Consider the following 25,931-nt stretch of genomic DNA (forward strand, 5'->3'; position numbering starts at 1 on the left):
GTTATAAACAACATAAAATAAATAACATCTATGTTATTTCCTTAGCTTAACATAGTTTTGTTCCCACTCACCTACTCTGAGCTGCTATTAGCAGATACATTTCAAATATATTACATTTCTACAGGCCCAAGAATACATTAGAGTAAGGCCCCACACATGAAGTTTCAAGCTGTGAACATGTATTCACATGTCCCATCATGTAAGTTAGTTCACGTTCTGGTATGCATTGTCACATGCATGCATCCATTTTAAGTGGTTGTGCTTTTGTGTATGTACTTCACTGTACTGTACAGTATGTTACTGTTGTTCAGTCGCTAAGTCATCTCCGACTCTATGCAACCTCATGAACTGCAGCATGCCAAGCTTCCTCTTCCTTCACTTCTTCCTGGAATTGCTCAAACTCACATCCAATGAATCAGTGATGCCATCCAAACATCTTGTCCTCTGTCATCCCCTTCTCCTCCTGCCCTCAATCTTTCCCAGCATCAGGGTCTTTAACAAAGAGCTGGCTCAGTGTCATGTCAGGATGGCCAAGTGGTCTAAGGGGGCCGACTCAAGATTCTATCTTCCAAAGAGCTGGCTCTTTGCATCAGGGGGCCAAAGTACTACAGCTTCAGCGTCAGTCTTTCCAATGAACATTAAGGGCTGATTTCCTTAAGGATTTACTAGTCTGCTCTCCCTGTTGTCCAAGAGATTCTCAAGAGTCTTCTCTAGAACCACAATTCAAAAACATCAATTCTTTGGCACTCATTCTTCTTAGTACCTTTATTTCAAGTCCAGAATGTCCAGAAGCAAATGCAAAAGCAGCAGTGGCACAAGCTGGTACTGCTAAGATACTAAGTGCCAAGCAATAATGATAGAAACAAAAGTGAAAATAACTGAGAGAGCAGAGTGAGAAGAGGAAGTAACTTAAGAACGGAAGAGATTCACAATGCAGAATACTGCAAGGGCATTTTCTTTATTGGAGAAAGCACTGTTAAGTTTTTGAGGCAAGGACCTGAATGTAGAACGGTACATGAAGGTTGCAGCAGCTGTTCAGAAAGCAATCCAGTGATACCGTGTCACCTATGACAAGAACAGAGCTACTACCCAGACATGACTGGATCATTTTTTTAAGAAGGTAGATTGAACTGAACCCAGCAAGGAACCAGAACCTATGCCATCAATGTCAGGTGTGAGTAAAATTGCAGCATGCCTTCCGTCTCCTACTGCTGACGATCCTTCAGCTCTACCATCTCCCACCTCCTCTCCTTACTCTAGTCAGCAACTCTTCTTGCCTGTTCCCTCACTGCCAGCCCCTGTATGCCAGCTGTTGTACTTTACTATTGAACTTTTCAAGGTACTGGACTGAAGATTAAAAATGTTCATTTTTTGTTTTTCATGTATTATGTTTATGAAAAGTATTATAAACTTATTACAGTATAGTACTGTTGATATAAAGATGGTTGTGTTAATTGGGTACCTAGACTAACTTTGTTGGACTTATGAACAAATTGGACTTATGAATGTGCTCTCAAAACAGAACTCATTTGTATGTAGGGGATTTACTGAACACACATTATTTTACACACCTGCTTTTTAAATCAGTTTTAGGAAAAAGGCAGGAAAGATGTGCTTTTACACTTTCAAAATTACATAATTACCTTTACTGGTGCTCTTGTGTTCATGCAGACTGAAATTACCACCTACAATCACTTGCTTTCAGCCTAAAGAACATCCCATAGCCATCTTGAAAGGCAAGTGTGTTAGTAGTAAAGTCTCTCAGAAGGTGTGTCTGGTAAGTATCATACATTCATTTTTAAAAGACAGCTTTGCTGGGTATAAAAAAAATTGGGGTTAATAGTATTTGTCTCTGAGTACATGGAATATATTACTCTACCAACTTCTGGACTTTGTTTCTGATGAGAAGTCAGCTTTTTTTTTTTTTTAATCAGGGTTCTTCTAAGTAAATAATTGGCTGTTTTCCTCTCCTTTTCTTATTTTCAACAGTCACACTGACAGGTCCATTTGAAGATTTTCTTATGTTGATCCTACTTGAAGTTCCTTGGGCTCTTTGGATGTATATGTAGGTCACTCTTTTTCATAAATTTGAGATATTTTCAACCATTATCTCCATGAATACTTTTCCACTTTTTTTTCTCCCCTTTTCTTCTGGTACTCTCTTTATATATACTGTGGTGCAGTTAATGATGCCCTATATTCCTCTGAGGCTCTTCAATTTTACCCATTTTTTTCCTCTCCTTTCCTTGGATTTCTATACATCTATTCCCAGTTCACAAATTCTTCCTTTCCACCAGTTCAAATCTTACTATTGAGCCCCCTAATTTTTCATTAGTCATAGTACTTTTCAACTCCAGAATTTCCACTTGGTTCTTCTTCAGAATTTCTGTCCCTTGATTGCTAGTATCTTACTTGACATGGGTTGTCATCATATTTGACTTCTTTGATGAAGGTTTCCTTTGATTCTTTGAATATATTTATAACGATTACTTCAAAATCTATTCCTATTAAATCCAACATCTTTGCTCACAGGCAGTTTCTATTGTCTGCTCTTCCCAGTGTATCAGTCATATTTTCCTGGGTTTTGTTTTTGTTTGCACGTATTTTACCTTTTTATTGGTTCACTTTCTTTCTTTCTATAGTTTCTTTTGGAGAAGGAAATGGCAACCCACTCCAGTGTTCTTGCCTGGAGAATCCCATGGATGGAGGGGCCTGGTCGGCTGCGGTCTATGGGACTGCAAAGAGTCGGACATGACTAAGCAACTAACACACACACAACCATCTTATAAAATACTATGTGGCAACTCTGTGTACACTCCTCCATCTATGAGGTTTTGTATTTTTATTTGCTTACTTGTTTAGTAATTTGCTGTTTTATTTTAAAGAAGTCCACTTTCCCACCACACACACCCAGACACTTGGAGTGTTAAGCCTCTGATGTTGATCCTCAGCGGGGAAATAGCCTAGACCAAAGTCATTGTGATCTAACAGTAATTGTCAGGACTCTAACCTCCATTAACTGCCAGCTGAGATCAGTCCTGAGTGTTTACTGGAAGGACTGATGTTGAAGCTGAAACTCCAATACTTTGGCCACCTGACACAAAGAGCTGACTCATTTGAAAAGACCCTGATGCTAGGAAAGATTGAGGGCAGGAAGAGAAGGGGATGACAGAGGATAAAATGGTTGGATGGCATCACTGACTCAATGGACATGGGTTTGGGTGGACTCTGGGAGTTGGTGATGGACAGGGAGGCCTGGCGTGCTGCAGTTCATGGGGTTGCAAAGAGTCAGACACGACTGAGCAACTGAACTGAATTGCCAGCTGATCACTCTACTGTTTTAAACAACAGCTTCAGGTACAAATTGTGCTACAGAGGAATCCAATCAGATTCAGGCTCCTTTGAAGGAGTAGTTTCAAGTCAGTGTTTGACATTCACTGTCCCCAGAAAGGCTCCTTCCAGCTGTCTCTTATCCCAGTTCTTGCTGGCAAACTCAATGGCCTGCAGTTTAGTTTGTATTTTCTTGAATCTACAAACCTCCCAACTGCCTTTGGGAGGCAGTTTTCACAAATTCCACTGTTTGTCAAAGTACTCTGAGGTTTGAACCTCTCCAACTCTACTGCAAATGAAGTCGGTTCCTTGAGGCAGAGATTAGGAGCTATGTTTTATGACCTGCTTCTCTCCTCTCAGTTCAGTTCAGTTCAGTCGCTCAGTCATATCCGACTCTTTGCAACCCCATGGACTGCAGCACACCAGGTCTCCCTGTCCATCACCAACTCCCGGAGTTTACTCAAACTCACGTCCATTAAGTTGGTGATGCCATTCAACTATCTCATCCTCTGTAGTCCCCTTCTCCTCCAACCTACCCCCAAGCAAAATCTCTGAATCGAGACTCTCAAGATGAGGGTGTGGACAACAGCACATTTTTCAGAGTGACACCCATTTAGTAACTGAGTATTCGGTGGGAGACAGGCAGCAAATGGAGATCATCTCTCCTGACACAGAGCTACCACCTTACAACCTAGGGAAAAGGTGTTCTATTCCCTATCAGCTCTGTTACCAAGGTAACCCTTTATTCCACAAGTGGGGGCTGGACAGAAGGTAGCCCCCTACTTCTGCAACACATTTGCCCAGAACTTAGCCTCAACAGCAGGCATCTGGGGATAGGATGAGAATCCTGGTGTCCTGCTTCTCCTAGGAAGAAAACATTCCTTCTGGCAGAAGTACCGCATTTACTGTATGCCCTAGAACTATTTCCAAATCTCTAAGAAGTTGCTTTTTAATAGTTTTCCTCTGTTGTATTAGTGAGCAGGTCTGCAGAGCTCTTATGCTATCAGACTTAAAAGTCAAAGAAAGTTATTTTTAGGATGATTTTGATGCAAGCCTGATTTGAAAATCACTGATTGATAGCGTGCTATGTCACATCACCTATTTAACTTGAATCTCTTTAAAAACAAAAATACCTACAGGGCAAAAATTATTATTCTCATCCTTTATAGGGAAGGATTCAGGAGGCTCACAGATAATTAAGGTCAAATAAGGTCATAAGGCAGAGAAGGCAATGGCACCCCACTCCAGTACTCTTGCCTGGAAAAACCCATGGACGGAGGAGACTGGTAGGCTGCAGTCCATCGGGTCGCTACAAGTCAGACACAACTGAGTGACTTCACTTTCACTTTTCACTTTCACACATTGGAGAAGGAAATGGCAACCCACTCCAGTGTTCTTGCCTTGAGAATCCCAGGGATGGGGGAGCCTGGTGGGCTGCCGTCTATGGGGTCGCACAGGGTCGGACACGACTGAAGTGACTTAGCAAGGAAGCAAGCAAGCAAGGTCATAAGGATGGGGCCTTAATCCAATAAGGTGGGTGTTCTTACCAGAGCAAGAGACACCAGAGACCTCTACCTACAACCACTGCCCTGTGCTGACAAGAAGTTATGTGAGAACAGACAGAAGGTGACCATCTGCAAGTCAGGAAGAGAGGCCTTACCAAAAGCCAACCCTGTTGGAACCTTGATCTTAGACGTGTAGCCTCCAGGACTGTGAGAAAATGAATTTCTGTTGTTTAAATCACCCAATCTGTGGTACTTTTTTATGGCAGCCCAAGCATACTAACACATATATCCACTGGTGTTTTGTCAGATTGGACTGAAAGACTGGTGCAAAGAAGATGAGAATTTGCAAATAATTCTGAAGGAATCATAATTAATGGCACTGAGAAAGGACATAGAGAACAGTTGGATTCTAAGGTAAGTAGCATTTTGGTTCTGAACTATCACAGGACAGCATAATATCAACAGTGCTGCAATGATATCCAAATTAACGAATCATAAGTTTCAGGTTAAAGATACAGTAGTACAGAAACAGGGCAAGACCCAGATAAAGTTTACAACCAAAATCAATTAGATTTAAATAACTAGAAGCTTAGATTCAACATGGAGCTGGACGGGCAAGCAATTAAGGAAAGGCAAAGTTGGGAATACAGCATACACACACAGAGAGACAATAAACAATAACATAAATGGAGCAGAAGGTACACTGAACAACTGGGGAAGGTGGATGAAAGGTAAACAGGTGGGCTTTGTACATTTCATCTGTAAGATTTAAATTATTTAAAAAAAATTTTATTTTTTAAATTATTTCAAAAAATTTTAAACTAGAAAAAACGCTAAAGAGGAAAGAAATGGTCACACAAAACTTAAATTATTCACCTGCTTTTTATTAAAGTGTCATAAGAAGAAAGTCCAGAGAAGAGGTCTGGCACTGAAGCCCTATTTTCAAATTTACTTCTAAGCACCAAGATGTAGGTAAGATACTAAAATTCTGTGAATCTTGGTTTCCTGATTAGCACTATGGAGACAATACTTTATAAGGAGAAGAGAAGTAACGTATGAAAGCATACTTCCACTGTCCGGCCCATATATAGATCACACCTGATATTTGTGTAATGAAAAAATGGCTATAAATAGCTCTAAAGTTTCAAAAAAAGATCTCATCTGACTAAACTGATCAGGGGTGGCTTCATAGAAAAGATGGTGTTTCAGGAAGGTTGTGAGGCATAGACAGGACTACAGGGGCTAAAAGAGAAAGGTCCACGAAACAGAAGAGAGTACAAAATAAAGGCACAGACCTTAGAAAGAACAACTGATGAGAACAGTAGTAAGTCATGTTTGGTTTGAGCAACTGTTCTTTAAAAGAAGTAAGTACACATAAGAAATGCAAAGGCCTCTTGGTTTTTTATTACTTCTTTGGTTAAATTTTGGTATCCAAGAACTCACAAATGACTCCAACATTCTAATAATTTCTACCATTCATATAGTGCACCCGTGTCTTTGAATTTCAAAGCATTAAAAAAAAAAAGAAAGAAATCCAAACACTATGGGAGGGTATAAAAAGAAAAATGAAAGTGTACCTCCCTCACTGTTTCTAAAGGTAGCCACTATCAAGTTTTCCATATATCTTTTCAAGAATTGGTTATACAAACACATACATATCCTTTCAGTTATTACTGTATACTGACAGAGCAATTCTATATGCAGTTTTGCACTCTGCTCCAACTTTCAACTTTCCAAACCAACACCTAGAGAGCTTTATCATTTTTAACAACATAGTAATTTTTATAGCATAATAACTAGACCAGACACATCACTGACAATTAAGCTTGACTTCAACTTTCTTTTGGGGCTTCCCTGGTAGCTCAGTTGGTAAAGAATCCACCTGCAATGCAGGAGACTCTGGTTAGATTTCTGGGTCAGGAAGATCAGCTGATGAAGGGATAGGCTACCCACTCCAGTATTCTTGGGCTTCCCTTGTGGCTCAGCTGGTCAAGAATCCGCCTGCAATGTGGGAGAGACCTGGGTTCAATCCCAGATTGGGAAGATTCCCTGGAGAAGGGAACAGCTACCCACTCCAGTATTCTGGCCTGGAGAATTCCAGACTGTATAGTCCATAGGGGTGCAAAAAGTAGGACACAACTGTGAGCAACTTTCACTTCACTTCAATTTTCTATTACAAACAATGCTGTAACCAATATTCTCTCAAGTATTTGTACTTATTTTGCAATTATATCCATAAATGAAATAAAAACAATGAATCTCAAGGTCAAAAATATGTTCATTTAAAATTTTAATACTGTCAAAGTTTCCTCTAAAATACTGCACCAATGTACCAGTGAGTGAGTGCAACAGTTCCCCACCATCATCATTAACCCAAGGCTGATTCAAAATTTTCCATATCTAACAGTATAATATGTGAAAAAAAAAAGTTTTTCACGAACACTATTTCCATAATATGCTCAGTTGTACGCTTTTTTCACTTTCACTCGCAAGTTTTCCAGAGGTATGGTGTAAGATGGCATCATCAGTCTGGTGCCTAATGGAATGTTTGCTGTATATGCTTATGTTTTAAAATGTAACTTTTATTTCTTTTTTTTTTTTTTTGGATATGGTGTATATTCATTATTGTTCACTTTATTTTTTTTTTTTCCCATTTATTTCCATTAGTTGGAGGCTAACCACTCCACAACATTGCAGTGGTTTTTGTCATACATTGAAATGAATTAGCCATGGATTTACATGTATTCCCCATCCCGGTCCCCCCTCCCACCTCCCTCTCCACCCCATCCCTCTGGGTCTTCCCAGTGCACCAGGCCTGAGCACTTGTCTCATGCATCCAACCTGGGCTGGTGATCTGTTTCACCCTAGATATACATGTTTCGCTGCTGTTCTCTTGAAACATCTCGCCCTCGCCTTCTCCCACAGAGTCCACAAGTCTGTTCTATACATCTGAGTCTCTTTTTCTTTTTTTGCATATAAGGTTATCGTTACCATCTTTCTAAATTCCATATATATGTGTTAGTATACTGTAATGGTCTTTATCTTTCTGGCTTACTTCGCTCTGTATAATGGGCTCCAGTTTCATCCATCTCATTAGAACTGATTCAAATGAATTCTTTTTAATGGCTGAGTAATATTCCATGGTGTATATGTACCACAGCTTCCTCATCCATTCGTCTGCTGATGGGCATCTAGGTTGCTTCCATGTCCTGGCTATTATAAACAGTGCTGCGATGAACATTGGGGTGCACGTGTCTCTTTCGGATCTGGTTTCCTCAGTGTGTATGCCTAGAAGTGGTATTGCTGGGTCATATGGCAGATCTATTTCCAGCTTTTTAAGGAATCTCCACACTGTTTTCCATAGTGGCTGTACTAATTTGCATTCCCACCAACAGTGTAAGAGGGTTCCCTTTTCTCCACACCCTCTCCAGCATTTATTGCTTGTAGACTTTTGGATAGCAGCCATCCTGACTGGCGTGTAATGGTACCTCATGTAATTTTTATTTCTAAAACAATAAATATTAACAGATACACAATAATATAAAAGCTTTTCAGGATCCACGGTATGTGTAAATTTGAGACCACAATATTGAGAACCTTTGGTTCAGATAATCTTCTCTGTCTTAAGAGGAGGAAAAAAATCTTGTGATATTCAGACAGCATTCAATTCATAGATTAAGGAACATATTTACAATACTATATCTCTTTGGTCAGAAATTATGTATTTCTACTTATCCCTTTTGTTACAACAATAAATGTAATGTTTCCTTCCATTATATTCTAACTGGTCATTGTTTGTTTATAGGAAAATTACTCATTACTATATGTTAATTTTTTAAAGCCAGCCACTGAATTAAATCAGCTACTGAATTCTGTTTCTGATACTTTCAGCTGACATTCTTGACACTGGTTTTTTTTTTAAAGCTTATGTTTATTGGGGTATAATTTACATACAAACTGTGGAAAATTCTTAAAGAGATGGGAATACCAGACCACCTTACCTGCCTCCTGAGAAACCTGTATTCAGGTTAAGAAGCAACAGTTTGAATAGGACATGAAAAGGAGTGCATCAAGGCTGTATTTTTTATTTATTTAAGTTATATGCAGGGTACATCAAGCAAAATGCTGGGCTGGATGAAACAAGCTGAAATCAAGACTGCCGGGAGCAACATCAATAACCTCAGATATGCAGATGCTGCTGCTAAGTCACTTCAGTTGTGTCCGACTCTGTGTGACCCCATAGACGGCAGTCCACCAGGCTCCCCCGTCCCAGGGATTCTCCAGGCAAGAATACTGGAGTGGGTTGCCATTTCCTTCTCCAATGCATGAAAGTGAAAAGTAAAAGTGAAGTCGCTCAGTCGTGTCCGACTCCTAGCGACCCCATGGACTGCAGCCTACCAGGCTCCTCTGTCCATGGGGTATTCCAGGCAAGAGTACTGGAGTGGGTTGCCATTGCCTTCTCCTGATATGCAGATGATACTACCTCATGGCAGAAAGCGAAGAAGACTAAAGAGCCTCTTGATGAAGGTGAAAGAGGAGAGTGAAAAAGCGGGCTTAAAACTCAACATTCAAAAAACTAAGATCATGGCATCGGGTCCCCTCACTTCATGGCATGTAGATAGGGAAAACAATGGAAACAGTGAAAAACTTTTATTTTCTTGGGCTCCAAAATAACTGCAAATGGTGACTGCAGCCATGAAATTAAAACAAGCTTGCTCCTTGGAAGGAAAGCTATGACAAACCTGGACAGCATATTAAAAAGCAGAGACATTACTTTGCCCACAAAGGTCCATATAGTCAAAGCTATGGTTTTTCCAGTAGTCATGTATGGATATGAGAGTTGGACTGTAAAGGCTGAGCATAGAAGAAATGATGTTTTCAAATTGTGGTAGTGGAGAAGACTCTTGAGTCTCAACAGATGCTGAGTTTGAGCAAACTCCTGGAGACAGTGAAGGACAGGGAAGCCTGGCATGCTGCAGTCCATGGAGTCATAGAGTCAGCCACAACTGAGTGGCTAAACAACACCAACAAAATTTACATACAGTAACACTTGCCATTTAAGTAAACATCATGTCTATGAAGATGAAGAACATTTCTCGCACCTACAAAAACTTCAGTCAGGTCCCTTAGTAATAAATCCACTTGCCCCAATCCCAGGCAAACTGTCCCTATAATTTTCATTTTTCAGAATGTCAAATAAATGGAGTCATACAATATGTAGCATTTTGCATGTGGCCTCATTCACTCAGTATTAACTAATCTGAGCTGCCTTCATATTGTTGTGTCTATTAGTAACTGATTCATTTTACTGCTGAATTATATTCCATTGTATTCTGCAATTTGCTTATCTATTCACCAGTGACAGACATCTAGATTGCAGTCTGAGATGACGATGAATAAACTATTATAAACATTCATATATGGGTTTTGTTTAGATAAATTATTTTCATCATACTTGGTAAAAACCTAAGAGTGAGACTGCTGGGTAATACAGATCCACTGGAGAAGGAAATGGCAACCCACTCCAGCATTCTTGCCTGGAAAATCCCATGGACAGGAGCCTGGCAGGCTACAGTCCATGGGGTTCCAATAGCCAGACACGACTTAGCGACTAAACCACCACCATGGTAAGTATATGTTTAACTTGACAAGAAACTGTCACACTGCTTTCTACAGTGGCTATAATATCATGCATCTCTATCAGCAATTTATGACAGCTCCAGTTGTGTCACAGTAGAGATAGTTAAAAAAAAATCACATGTAAGTACCACCCATCCATATCTATTTCACTAAAAGTTAAAAACCTGAATGTGTGTTGAATAAGATCAAATGTCTTTTAGGCAGTTATTAAAATGGTCATTGTTTATCTCCTCTGACACATTAAATATGGTGAGATATTAATACATTTCTTAACAATGATTTTTGACTCTTGGAATAAACACATTTGGTCACTGTGTGTTGTTCTTTATAATTATTAGTTTTCTTAAAAATGTTTAAATCAGTATCCATACATGAGATTGACTATTTAATAAAATACCCTTCTCCCTCTTTGGGTGGATATTGTATTCACCACATGATTCCAGTTTTATGACATTCTGGAAGAGGCAAAACTATGGAGAATTAAAAGATCAGCGGTTGCCAGGTTTAAGGGATGAAGAGCAGAGTGCAAGAGGATTTTGGAGGCAGTGAATCTATTCTGTTGGATACTATAACAGCTGATATATGTCATTTTACATTTGTTAAAACCCACAGAGTGTACAACTCCAAAAATGAACCTAAAGGTAGCCTACTGGCTTTGGGTGATAATGATGCATCAATGTTCACTGGATTATAACAAATGTACCATTCTGGTGAAAATGTAAGTGGTGAGGGACACTGTGTGTATATGGGGTAGGCAGTAGATGGGAACTCAGTAGTTTTCATTCAATTCTGTTGGGAACCTAAAATTGCTCTAATAATCAACATTTTTTTAAAAATCAAGGATTTCTTCACAAATGAAATAAATGAGACAGAGTTCTCTCTGAGCAAGGTAATGAGGAGACTGTATCTGCTGCGTGGGAGGTTTTTTTAAAAACAGACACAACTGTCCTTTCAAATATTTGAAGTAATAGCTCTGACACATACCAGGTCTCTAGTGCTGGGTTTTTTCTTTCAAAAATTACCAAGTGTATTCTGATATGCATCTGCATGCAACTGAAAATCACGTTAGTGGCAGCAAAAGTTTTACTGGAAACTAATGCAAAATATTGTCACCCTGCTTATTTAACTTATATGTAGAGTACCTCATGAGAAAGGCTGGGCTGGAAGAAGCACAAGCTGGAATCAAGATTGCCAGGAGAACTATCAATAACCTCAGAGATGCAGATGACACCACCCTTATGGCAGAAAGTGAAGAGGAACTAAAAAGCCTCTTGATGAAAGTGAAAAAGAAAAGTGAAAAAGTTGGCTTAAAGCTCAACATTCAGAAAACTAAGATCATGCCATCCCATCACTTCATGGGAAATAGATGGGGAAACAGTGGAGACAGTGTCAGACTTTATTTTTGGGGGCTCCAAAATCACCACAGATGGTGATTGCAGCCATGAAATTAAAAGACACTTACTACTTGGAAGGAAAGTTATGAGCAACCTAGATAGCATGTTAAAAAGCAGAGACATTACTTTGCAAACAAAGGCCTGTCTAGTCAAGGCTATGGTTATTCCAGTGGACATGTATGGATGTGAGAGTTGGACTGTGAAGAAAGCTGAGAGCCGAAAAATTGATGCTTTTGAACTGTGGTGTTGGAGAAGACTCTTGAGAGTCCCTTGGGCTGCAAGGAGATCCAACCAGTCCATCCTAAAGGAGATCAGTCCTGGGTGTTCATTGGAAGGACTGATGTTGAAGATGAAATTCCAATACTTTGGCCACCTGATGTGAAGAGCTGACTCATTTGAAAAGACCCTGATGCTGGGAGCGATTGCGGGCAGGAGGAGAAGGTACGACAGAGGATGAGATGGCTGGATGGCATCACTGACTTGATGGACATGAGTTTGAGTAAGCTCTGGGAATTGGTGATGGACAGGGAGGCCTGGCATGCTGAGATTCATGGGGTCACAAAGAGTCGGACACGACTGAGCTACTGAACTGAAATGAACTGAACTGAACTGAATGCAAAGTAATTTTGTCTCCCTTGTGGCTCAGGGGGTAAAGAATTTGCCTGCAATGTAGGAGATCAGGGTTCAATCCCTGGGTCAGGAAGATCCACTGGAGAAGGGAATGGCAACCCACTCCAGTATTCCTGCTTGGAAAATCCCATGGACAGAGGAACCTGGCGGGCTACAGTCCATGGGGTCTCAAAGAGTCAGACACAACTTAGCAACCAACACTCTTTTCATTTCAACGCAAAATACAACTGAAATGTAGGTTGCAGCTGGATTGAAGAGAGCTCAGATAACAAAGAAATGAAAATCTATAGCGATTTATAATAAAATGAACATGTAAAAGAATGAGAAAATTATCTTTATACTAAGCAAACATCTTTAGGATATTATCACCTAAGTGATTAATTTAAAAATTTAAGTTATTGTCAATAACTTTGCACTGTCTCAGGAACCAGAAGCCTTTAAAATTAAAGCCATTATGCCCAATTTTCCTTGTTTTCTAAGAAAATAAAGCCCCAAAAGCAATAAAGTTAAAAACAAGATACAAAACTGGTGGTAAAATAGAAATGTACTCTTCCAAAATGAAATCTCCCAATTTCCCCTTCATGTCTATTTAGTTAATATAATTAAATTTTGCCTATTATTCCATCCAAAAGTGTTTGATTTTATCTATTCCTATCTATTCTGCCACCAGTCTGATCTAGGTGCGTATCATACAGCTAAATAACTTTATAGTTGTTCAGTTGCTATTCTTTACAGCTAGATAACTGCAACAGCTCTAAACCACCCTTCCTTAACCTCAGACTCTTTGCTTTTTAATTCATCCTTCATACAGCTCTCAGTTTAATCTTAACACTTTGTCACTGCGTAACTTTAATGTCTAAGGACCTAGAATGAGTTTTTAGCACTTCTTAGATCAAATCTTAACTTCTTTGTCCTACAAGTTCCTTTGGCCTTGATTCATTCAATACTTTTTCCACTCTTCATCACCAATCTATACCCAAAACACACTGAGTGTAGATACATTTTTATTATATTGGTATACACTATATTCAGTATGCTGAGTCAATCCAAGCAGTCAATAAATCCCAAACACATGCTAACCACTGTAAACATTTAACATTCACAATATTCTTTGTGCAACACTAAAAAATGTTAGTATATTTAATTCCATTGTATAAATAAAGCATAATTTTATAAGAAAACATGACATGTACTTAATATTAAAAAACCAAAACTATAAGAAAGTATGACTACAAAATAAGCAAGTTACAGACTTAACAAATTTAACCATAAATGAATTTTAAGTATAAAAAATTTTCAGTTCATTGGTGAATACTTTTTGAATATATTTTTTCATTAGAAAATGGAGAGGTGTGAATTTGCATTCCAGAGTATATGCTCTCCCATTTGTAAATATTTATTATTCATTTGTTGTCATTCAGCCTCTGCTCAAGTGGGTTTCCCTTGTGGCTCAGCTGGTAAAGAACCTGCCTGCAATGCTGGAGACCTGGGTCCAATCCCTGGGTTGGGAAGACCCCTTGAAGAAGGGAAAGGCTACCCACTCCAGTATTCTGGCCTGGAGAATTTCATGGAGTATACAGTCCATGGAGTCACAAAGAGTCGGACACAACTGAGTGATTTTCACTTCTAGAGTCAAGTAGTAACAGGTCCCTTAAAAATATTTTATTAAAAATTAGGAAAGAAAAATGAAATTTAAAATATCCTACCCATGTCTTCCCTGCAAAATCATTAGAGCATCTTATTTTAGTGACAACATTCTTATATTCAGTGGGGGTCAAATTTTGAAAAACCCTGCAATAAGCCTCTTCTGGGAGAAGTCAACACAACAAATACGATTCTTAGGTGCTCATCTTTGATTACATCTTACAGCTTCAACTCTATTAATCTAATAGAAATCCATCCTTTCTTTCATGTCTCAGCTTCAGACCTTCTTTAACTGAGACATTTACTATAACCTTTCTAAAGACATTTACTATAACCTTGAATACAAACCTCACCTTTCAGTATTTATGGGTTCCCATTGTGCAAGGCTCCACAAAGACATTCTCAATATCCAAACATTTAAAGGAAAATATTTACCAAAGATTTTGGGAATTGACACCCCAAGATTCAATAATTCCACTTTTGGAATGTACCCAAAGGAAATAAAATCAATATAATATATAAGAATGATGACAGCAGAATGAATGATACTTGAAAAACTGTAAACCTAAAAATTCCAAATTGAGGGCTTGGCTATGAGACATAATCATAATATATTGGGAAATAAGAAAAACAGAACATTAACACATGAAAAATCTGGGTGGTGGGAACAAATCCCCATCTATACCATTCTCTGTATTTTTAAAAATATTTCATAACATAATAATCTTAAATGAAAATTAATATTCTTTATCTTCCAAATTTTCTACAGTAGGCAATATACTAATTGCACAATAAGAAAAACTTTCAAAAAGTAAAGGTGGAAACATATAATTTACTACAATGAGGCTTCTTGGCCTAACTATTAAATTTCTTTACTTTTGGCTAGAATTTTATCAACTCAACATGTTGTTATTTCATCAAATTCTTTAGCATCTGAGACACCAGGGAAGCCCTCTGATTGAAGACTTCAGGTCTTTATGAACAGTGAAAACTGCCTCCCCTCTTATAAGTTGGATTTTTTTTAACAGAAATCTTTCCCCCAAAAAGGCATAAAGGACTCCTTCATGGGAGCGCGGGGTGGGTGGGGGGCATGGGGGCAAACTTGTGTTTATCCAATTCATATTCATTGCTGAATTTAATAGATCTATTACGTATACATTTAAAAGGGTTCTCATAAATTTAAATTAAGATTTAGCACTTTAGGATGTATGTGCTTTCCTCCCAAAACATATTAACATCTTAATGCTCAAAACTTAATGTTATTCAACACTAAAGTACTGATTATACAATACTCAAATACCATGGAGAGAATGAACAGACCAGAGATAAAGAGTTTAAGAAATAAAATGATGGATTTGGTAGATTAATCCATACCAAAATTATAACTTTTTTGAAAAAAAAGGATGAACTACAAAGATAGAACACAAAAAAAGAGCATCAAAGGTCACAGATGAGATGCCAAAAACTTTTTAGAAGCCTTAAAACAGATGATTGAATGGTATTTTACTAGTGGAGTGGAGAATTCTGAAGCCTAAGCACCTGTATTACTTTGCTAGGGTGTGAAATAAGTGCAACTGTGCAGTAGTTTGAATGTTCTTTGGCACTGCCTTTCTTTGGGATAAAAACTGATCTTTTGCAGTTCAAAATAGGCTTCAAAAGCACATGAACCAAGAACTTCCAGATGTTCAAGGTGGATTCAGAAAAGGCAGTGGAACCAGAGATCAAATTGCCAATGTCCACTGGATCATAGAAGAAACAAGAGAGTTCCAGAAAAACATCTACTTCTGCTTTACTGACTACGCCAAAGCCTTTGACTGTGTGGATCACAACAAGCTGTGGAAAATTCTTAGATATGGGAATACCAGACCACCTTACCTGCTGCCTGAGAAATCTGTATGCAGGTCAAGAAGCAACAGTTAGAATCAGACATGGAACAATGGACTGGTTCCAGATTGGGAAAGGAGTATGTCAAGCCTGTATATTGTCATCCTGCTTATTTAACTTAAATGCAGAGTATACCATGCGAAATGCCATGCTGGATGAAGCAAAAGCTGGAATCAAAGACTGCTGGGAGAAGTACCAATAACCTCAGATAAGAAGATGACATCACCCTAATAGCAGAAAGCAAAGAGAAACTAAAGAGCCTCTTGATGAAGGTGAAAGAGAGTGAAAAAGCTGGCTTAAAACTCAACATTCAAAAAACTAAGATCATGGCATCCAGTCGCATCACTTCATGGCAAATAGATGGGGAAACAATGGAAACAGTGACAGATTTTCTTGGACTCCAAAATCACTGCAGATGGTGACTGCAGCCATGAAACTAAAAGACGCTTGCTCCTTGGAAGAAGAGCTATGACCAACCTAGACAGCGTATTAAAAAGCAGAGACATTACTTTGCCAACAAAGGTCTGTCTAGTCAAAGCTATGGTTTTTCCAGTAGTAATGTATGGATGTGAGAGTTGGACCATAAAGAAAGCTGAACATGGAAGGATTGATGCTTTTGAACTGTGGTATTGGAGAAGACTCGAGAGTTCCTTGCACTGCAAGGAGATCAAACCAGTCAATCCTAAAGGAAATCAGTTCTGATTATTCATTGGAAAGACTGATGCTAAAGCTCCATTAACTTTGGCCACCTGAGGCAAAAAACTCACTCACTGGAAAAGACCCTGACGCTGGGCAAGACTGAAGGCAAGAGGAGAAGGGGACAACAGAGGATGAGATGGCTGGATGGCATCACCGACTTGATGGATGAGTTTGAGCAAGCTCTGGGAGTTGGGTGATGGACAGGGAAGCCTGGTGTGCTGCAGTCCATGGGGTCACAAAGGGTTGGACATGACTGAGCTACTGAACTGAACTGAAGCACCTGTAAGAAGCTGATTCATACAGCCCACAGCAGGAGGTTTCAGAGACAGGAGGGCACCACTCCCCACCCCCAGGCATTACTAAAGGTAGAGTGAGGTGCTGTGCTCAGTCACTACTCGTGTTCAACTCTTTGCGACCCCATGGACTGCAGCTAGTCAGACACCTGTGTCCATGAAATTTTCCAGGCATGAATACTGGAGTAGGATGCCATTTCCTAATCCAGGGGATCTTCCCGACCCAGGGACTGAACCTGTATCTCCTGCACTGGCAGGTGAATTCTTTATCACTCTGCCATCTGGAAAGCCTCATAGTGTCTATCAAAAAATAGAACGATATCATAACAATGAGCTCTAAGAAATTAAATATGAACAGGAATTTAAAATTCAACAGAAGGGTTGGAAGATAACATTTAAAAAAAAATCTCAAGAAACAGAACAAAAAGACTAAGTGATGGAAAATAGGAAGGAAAAAAATTTTTTAAATGACCAAAAAATTCTAATACCCAATTAAAATAAATTCCGAGAGACAAAAAATCAAATAAGCAAGAGATTATCAAAGAAACAATGCATCAAATTTAGAAAATTCATTCAATAAAAGATACTATGGACAAAACCAACAGAAAGATGACAGGCCAAGAGAAGGTATTTTTCAATCCTATAACCAATAAATCTCCACAAGGAACTCCTGCAAACCAAAAAGAAAGACAGGAAGGGGAGCTCCCTGGTGGCTTAATGGTTAGGATTCTAGGCTTTCCCTGCCCTGGCCTGGGTTTAATCCTTGTTTGAGGAACTAAGATTCTGCAAGCTGCATAGAAGTGTGCAGCCAAAAAAAAAAAAAGAAAGAAAGAAAACCCAAAAGAAAGATAGACAAAGGACAAAACAGACAAATCAACAAAAGGGAAAACCTGAATGGATACGAGATGCTCAAATTCATTAATTATCAGAGAATGTAAACTAAAACAAAAAGACATCATTTTAAACCTGACTTGCAAAAATAAAGAAGTTGGATAAAACCAAATACTGGCAAAGATATGGGCAAACAAGAACCCTCCTCACTGCTAGAAGGCACATAAGCTAGGCCTTCTATTCTATAACCCAAGAATCCCAGTCCTGGGCATATATCCCAGAGAACTTCTCACACTGGTCCATAAAGATGTACAAGGAAGAGTATATTTACCACAGTGTACAAGTGATGCCAGAAAGGCAACTCGGGTGTTAGTGACTAGGGAATGAGTAGTTAAAATGTGGTATGTGCGTATTATGAAATTCTACATTATACACAATTATACGTACACACAAAACAGAAAGGTCTCCAAAACAATGTTGAGTAAAAACAGTAAAAAGTCACACAAGGTCTATAACACAATACAATAACTAAATATACATACACACAACACACTACATATTTCATGATTCATATATAATCAAGGAATGTATCAGCCATAATGCAGTAGGTACCTACCAGAAAAGGTAATGCAAGCAGGGCTCAGAAATCAAAGAGAAAAATTTAAAGGACCTTGTATAGTCTGATGATAGTGTCCAAAAATGGGAAACATAGTTAAGCATAACTCTTTTTACCTAAAGCCCTAATAAAAAATTTCCCAAAACTAAAGGACACATATCCCCAGCTTGTAAGGACCCAGAGTGCCCTTAAAAAGGGAAAGAAAAAAAAAAAAAAACAAAAAAACCCCACATCTAGACACACTATGGAATTTCAGGGGTTTAGAATGAAACTCTAAAAGCTTCTGGAAATTGGGAAAAAGGCAGGGAAGATCACATAATAAATGAAGAATAAGAATGGCTATGGATTTCAATGGCAACATTAGAATGCAGAAAATAATGGAACTATGACTTCCAAACTTTTTAAGCCTAGATTTTTATACTCAAATGATCGATGACATGTATAGGTAAAATACTTTTTTTCAGCCATGAAAGATCTGAAAACCATAAAGTTTTTGCTTCCCAGGTACCCTTTCTCTGGAGGTGAAAAAAAAAAAAAAAACATGGAAAACTGGAGATCCAATATCAGAGAAGGGCACAGAAAATTTTAAGGTGACATAAAGAGAAGTTTCAGAGTGACGGCTGTGCAGTAAGCCTAGAAAGTAATCAGTACATACAAATTGCTTTAAAAGGGTAGAAGGTTCTAGGACAGCTGCCTCAAATGGAAAAGGGAAACTAGATATTACTACTGGAAAAACAAAAATTGGTTAAGAGAAGAAATGGTATCATAATATACTGCAGAGTCTGCTATAATTATTTACATAGTTGTAACTGAATGCTGACTTAATAAACATCTAAATAAATATATTTAAAGAATATGTGTAAATGTTGAAAGTCAATAGATAATGCCTAAAACTGCTGTATCAAGAAACAGCAATAGAAGCAAGTTATTTATAAGTATGAAAGAGTAAACAGCTAAAAGAAATAAATAAGTAGCCTCTAAAGTGAAAAGACTGGGACAGGGAACAGTTGTTTTACAGATACTATCCTAATTCAAAAATTGTATTTTTTATTGCTAGTAAAGCAATAGCCTTTCAGCTTTTAGTACAGTAGATCTCCACAATATTATTTCTTGGTGTTAAACAAACTATATCTAATTTGAGGAGAAGACTGAACCACAAACCAAAACAAAATCAAGCTTTAATGATGATGAGAACATAGTACAAATAGCCCTGAGATTGAATCCCAGCTCCACCACTTAACTCTGTGAAGTAGGACAAGTTACTTAACCATCCTATACATGTAACCACCTTCTCAATGTGGTTCTGCAAGGATAATTAGGTGAAAACACCTGATGTAGGTGACCCATCAACAGATGTTAGAGCAACTTTTGCTTGTCTTTCTGCTCCCTAGCTAAAAACCCCCATTTTGACCCCAAGCTCCCTTGCTGGTCACACAATACAAAGACTCATGGACAACTCAGCACATATCCCTTCTCACACTGAAAAATCAATCATGATGAGTAAGCAGACTTATCTTTGTATATGAAGTGCAGCATTATTCTTGCTATGTGAAGGAGATTATCCTCATTATCCACATTTTGGATTATTGCCTGCTTTCAAACACCGTTCCAATTAGTCTAATACACTAGATCAGAACTATTTTATCACTAAGGTCTGTTGTGTAGGAGCATTATCAACTTCAAAAACAAACAAACAAAAACTGTATGTTCCATCAGTCTTCATCCCTGCTCTGTCACTGCAAAGACTTAAAAATTTTCTAATGATGGTCCTATCTGGCTCCCAGCTGGCTTGGGGCCACCTCCTACTTACTGCAGCAAGAATAGAGTGAAAACAGCCCCAATCAGCTAATTGAATTGTTTACCATTTTCAATGTTTTCTTCCATTATTATGTCTAAATTCAGAATACCCTGCAAAATACAGAAACCTTAAAGAGAGTAACAGGGAATTATCTTTATCATTATGCCAGTCACCTTTACTTGCATGGCCAAAAGTCTTAACTGATTTTATACAGAGCATACATACTTCTATAAACAATCTGACAGACTTAAAAACAAATTCATAAATTATCAAGACTTTATCATTAATTCAACAAACACTATGCTAACATACTGTAGATAAAATATATAAACCCTACTCTCAAATGAGAGAGAAAAGGTAAAAATAAAATTGAGAGCAACAGAGAACAAGTAGTCCAGGAAACAACTCAGAGCAGCAATTCCAGACAATCTGGTATAGTTTATAACACAGTCAAGGCTAAGGAAAATTATGAAAACTACCAAAGGTGAACACAGCTCTGAGCCTCCTGATAGCCAAAGCATAAAGAGAAACAGGATGGCTTACAAATAGAAATGATCTAATAAAAGCAGTCATTTGTTTAAATTTTTTTTTTAAAGCAAAGAAAGATAACAGAAAGGCCTGTCACTGAGGGCTTAAAAGAACTTGTCTTTAAGGTTTATACTTTATAAGGATCAGTAAATAAACTATAAACAGTGTCTTTGATAGCAAGGAAGAGTTTTTTCATCTTCCTTTTCTCATGTTCCAATCCTAGATAAAAGTCAAAGTACAAAATTTTAACTCAGTTCTGTGACAGAATTTCTATAAGGATCTAAAGTACCATAATGCAAGTACACTAACTTCAGGTGAAGTGTTAAGTTCTATCATTTAGCTTAGTCTAGGATTTTATAAATGCATGTTTTGCTTCTCTACCAGACTGTAAACACTCAAGGCTTACGTTGCTTGGTTCCATTTGAACTTCCTTTGCTTTTCAGTACAGCTCCCGCTCAATTATAATGACAGATAAAATGTTATGCAGTCAATATTTATAGTCATTATTTGTTAGTCTTCTCTGCAACACTATAAATTCCATGAGGACAGGAACAGTGTCTTGATCACGTCCACATCCTCAGTCTCTGAGCATGTGAATGGGCCAAAAATGAATGGGCCAAAAAAAGAAAACACAACCAAGAAGTATGAAAGGAGAGGAGAAATAATTCCTAAAATGGCAGTGATTCTGGTTCTAACAAGAGCTGGAACACCTAGGTAAGTTACTTAACTTCTCTAACCCTCAAAGCTTTAATCTGCAGAAAAGGAAAAAAAAAAAATAACACACTTCAGAGTTACTGTAAGCATTAAACCTTTTACTCTACAAAAAGCATTTATTTAGCACAGTATCTGGAAAAAGGCCCATTAAACGTTACCCCTTTAACTTCTCTCAAGTTCTCCAACTAAAAATCCGGTGTTAAACACAATAGTGCCATCAAAGAATAAATTATTTCAGTAAAAGTGCAACAGAGTTCATCCTTCCTTTCCTTTGAAGTTGAAATTTCATCTCTTCAATCTTTAAAATGGAAGGGGAATAGTTTGTGAATTACTTTCAAAATATTACAAACTCAAGAACAAGTAAAGGAAAAAACGTCACTAATAAGCCTTGAAGTAACACGAAGGGGGAAAATCACTTACTCATCTACTACTAAGAAACAGGTTTTTAAGGAAGTGTTTATTAAAGGAAAAGAGGAGTGAAAAAGTTAGAAATGTTATTTAATAATATGCTTAGAAAAAATTACTTCCAAACTGTTTATTCAGAATTTAAACCTTAAAAATGAATTATCTTGACATCGTTTGCTTAAAAGCGGAATATTAAATACTCCCATTCAAACCGAAAACATTCCTTCATGACGGCTTCCCGGACTCCAGTCATCCTTCAGTTCTCTCCTCCCATTTTGAGCTTCCCTCGCATCACCACTGACACACGCTGTGTGCAGACTAAGTTCTGTCATTCCTATAATTACCACACCCTTGTCAGCCGCTTCAGGCCCATGTTGTTATGACATCTGTAAACTGCAGTCGGCCGTCTCCACTCGCCCGCCGCCCCCCCCCCCCACCCCGGTCCCCCAAACCTCCGGCTCTGGCTGAAACTTGTGTATTTCCGAGACCAGACCGTTCCCTACTGTCTCAGTTAGGGTTTTTACACACACCCCCAATCCCCTATTCTCACCTTCCTCAGTCACGGCACACTCTGCGCAGCCCACCCCCGCCCCCCGCCAGCCTGCGTGGGGGCGGCGCGCGGCGCTGGCTCCGCGCTGCCTCCTCGCCGCCCCGCAGCCTCTGCGCCCCGCAGTCCCCGGCGCCGCTTACAGCCCGGCTGCCGCGCCACCCCGCCCCGCCCCGCCCCGCCCCGCCTCGCCTCGCCTCGCCTCGCCTCCACCGGCGTTCCCGATGGCGAACACACCAGCGCTCCCCACCCCCACCGTCCCCTCCGCCCGCCGCGCGGCCGTTAGGACAACCGGGCCCGTGACGCACGGACGCGCCGCGAGTGTCCAGGCCCAGGAACCCGAGCTCGAGCACACTCGGCGGCCCGCCCTCGCCGCGGGGCCTCTCCCGGGTCCCGCCGAGGACTGCCGGATCAGCCGGCGGGAGGGGGAGGGGTCGGGGGCCGCCACAGCCCCGCACTCACCAGGTTCAAGGCAACCGATCCCGGTGCCACTTCTGGGGTGAGCCTCTGCCTCGCTCGCTCGCTTGCCGTGCGTCTTCTGCACACAACCTCGAAAGAGTCGGCTCGCCCCTTCGCGGTGCTCACCAGGCCTCGCTCGTCGCCTCCGCCGCCGCGCACCCAGCACAGCGAGACCCAGCTCAGCCGGCGTTCGCAGTGCGCCTGCGCGCGGGGGCCGGGCCGCGCGCCTGCGCGTGCTTCTCCACAGCCCTGCTGCAGAGGCTGCCGGGAGATGTAGTCTTTCAACTGTCTTTGGAAGCTCTGGCGGTTAGCGGGGAACCAGTGGAGAGTCCGGAGTCCGGGAGAAGGTCCGATTGAGAAGGTTGGCAGTTAATGACAAGGGTTGGAGAGTCATGCTGGAGTGACAATGAAACGGTGGTTCTTAAGTTGAATTGCAAAGTTATGTCTTGTCTTCGAAGCTTTTCCCGGGCGGCGGGTCGATCTTCGCTCACCTCTGTCTATATCTAGCCACTGACACGTTTGTTACCTAGAACACGTTTATTGAATAAATAATGGAATGAATGAAGGCTGAGGGATTTTGACAAGAGTTATAAGTCAGCGCCTCATGGCTAAGGCACTCACATGCAGCACGTTTGAGAAAACTTCTGGGTATATCCTTTTTGGTTCTCTCCCGTCCGCTTTGCCTGGTAATGCACTGAGCAGTATCAGAATTCATTAAGGAATTAAATGAAACATGAATGCTGGCTTTACCCTTAACAAATGCTCTCCAACGAAAATTTGGGGCAAATAATTGTTACTGTTAAATTTAACAGAATTCTCTTTGGGGGATTCTTTTTGACCAGTGGCTTCTAGAGAAAGACTGAAGGCTGCCAAGCAGAGGTCACAGAATATAAAGTCTCACATATAACATGGTTTATCAAATCAACCTAAAACACACACGGAGAAGCAGGGTGAAAGATATGGGGTAACTGTAACATTAGAGCAGGAGAGAGGACCAAACTATGCAGCGTTCATTTGTCCTGAATGTCTTTCTGCCACATCAGTATTTCCCACTAAAGGTGTGTTTTCTAGGATGTGTTGAGTTCGATCAACGGCCCTGGTGAAAGGGAGTGTGTTCTAAGGGAGAGACTTGGCCACGGGGTTGCAAAAGAGTCAGACTCGACTTAGCCACTAAAAATAACAAATGCCTCACCACAGCTGAGCTGAGGACATATCACTTTATTCCAATGAGGAGCTAATATTAATATTATTCAGAGCTGGACTTTAGGGTCTGTGAAAACTAGTTTCTTTCCAGTTTCTTTTCACCCTTTCTCCTAGTTAGAGTATACCATGAGGGTCCTGACCAAAAGTCTGGAGTATTTACTAGGGCATCTCTGCCTTTTTGGGGCTTCCCTGGTAGCTCAGTTGGTAAAGAATCCTGCAATTCAGGAGACCCCTGTTTGATTCCTGGGTCAGGAAGATCTGCTGGAGAAGGGATAGGCTACCCACTCCAGTATTCTTGGGCTTCCCCGGTGGCTCAGCTGGTAAAGAATCAGCCTGCAATGTGGGAGGCTTGAGTTCAATCCCTGGGTTGGGAAGATCCCCTGGAGAACAGAAAGTCTACCCACTCCAGTATTCTGGCCTGGAGAATTGCAGAGTCACAAAGAATCAAACGTGACTTTCACTTCACTCTTCCTTTTGATTCAGACTCTTCAATCCCATGAGACAGCCAAAAACTCTACATGGTTTTTCAGCCACCGCTTTCAGCATTAGCAATAACTTCAGGTGGAAAGATAATAGAAAACATCATGCTCACTTCTGATGGGTTCCCTTTCCTTTCTTCCAGATCTTGGACCCACAAGTTCTCACTGCTGTGGTAAGCTCCTCAGTGCCTTAATGTTTATTATATTTTGCCCAGCTGTAATCAGTGGTGGGAAGACTTGTTCAAGACAATAGTAGTCCATTGCTGAAGCAGAATTCCTATAAATATGCTACTTTTACAAAAATGTTATTGTACCATACATAGTGTTTTGTTAGCTAACGTCTCTCTGACTAAATCTTTTTGCATTTAAAAATTTTTAAAGTTTACATTATAGAACAATGGTTTTGCTATTACAAACAATGCTGTTATGAATGGTCTTATATGGATCTTCGTGGGTACAGGGAAACTGCTAGATCCTACGACACTGCATCTTACTAGATGTGCTAGGCAGAATTCTAAGATGGCCCCCATGGTCTTTGCCCTTTGTTTTTGCCCTGCCCTTTGAGTGTGGGCAGGACCTATGACTTACTTCTGGCCAGTAGAATATGGTAAAAATGATTACATTTCATTATATGTCTCTATCTTAGCTGACTAGAGTTAGACACACTGCTGCTGGCCTTTGAAGAAGCAAGCTTTCATGTTGAAAACTGCCTGTGAAGAGGGCCTGGTGGCAGGGAAGTGTAGATGGTTTCTAGAACCTGGGTGCAACCAGTCAGAAGCCTCAACCCTACAACCACAAGGAAATGAATTCTGCCAATAATCTGAGAGAGCTTAGAAGTGGAGTCTTTCCCAATCAAGCCTCCAGAGGAGAAGACAACCTAACACCTTGATTGCAACTTTGTGAGACCTTGAATAGAGGAACCAGTTCAACTGTGCCTATAACCCTAGCTCACAGAAACTGTTAGATAATAAATGTGTTTTAAGACACTGGGTTTCTGGTAATTGTTCCACAGCAATGGAAAACTAATATACTAGATATTGTCAGATTACTTCACAAGTGGTTATGCCTACTTCTACTCCACAAGCAGTGTGGAGTAAAATTCTCTTTTCTGAACATGACTAATTAAGAAAATAATTTGTGGAAAAAAATACAACTTTTCATAACAATATTTTTGTTTCCGTCTGGTTTGGCAACTTATTTTAACTTTTTTTAGAAACTCTTGCATATTCAACTTTTGTAAGCTATATTATAATATATTCTTAAGATACATAAATGAAGGAATTTTGTAAAGGAGAATATAAATACAATAGAACTATTTAAAAAGATATTCTA

General features: G+C 39.7%; 2 protein-coding genes and 1 long non-coding RNA gene across 3 annotated transcripts in view; 2 read left to right on the forward strand and 1 right to left on the reverse strand.

The window, feature by feature from the left end:
* The window catches only part of KPNA1 (karyopherin subunit alpha 1), a 70,815-nt gene extending 47,810 nt beyond the window's left edge, over positions 1–23,005 (reverse strand). The window contains 1 exon segment of the mRNA XM_020912770.2: positions 22,921–23,005. The gene's annotated coding sequence lies outside the window, so the exon portion shown is untranslated.
* Positions 931–10,359, forward strand: LOC139034717 (uncharacterized). The gene is made up of 3 exons (XR_011487217.1): positions 931–1,174; positions 5,143–5,807; positions 8,933–10,359. It is a non-coding gene; the product is annotated as an uncharacterized lncRNA (long non-coding RNA).
* A 168-nt stretch (positions 23,006–23,173) lies between the features above and the next one.
* Positions 23,174–25,931, forward strand: part of DTX3L (deltex E3 ubiquitin ligase 3L) — a 50,692-nt gene continuing 47,934 nt past the window's right edge. Inside the window, exons 1-2 of the mRNA XM_020912763.2 lie at positions 23,174–23,278; positions 24,743–24,772. The gene's annotated coding sequence lies outside the window, so the exon portion shown is untranslated. The remainder of the gene's footprint in view (positions 23,279–24,742; positions 24,773–25,931) is intronic.

Source organism: Odocoileus virginianus, chromosome 4, assembly GCF_023699985.2.
Source record: "Odocoileus virginianus isolate 20LAN1187 ecotype Illinois chromosome 4, Ovbor_1.2, whole genome shotgun sequence".
NCBI classification, from domain to species: domain Eukaryota; kingdom Metazoa; phylum Chordata; class Mammalia; order Artiodactyla; family Cervidae; genus Odocoileus; species Odocoileus virginianus.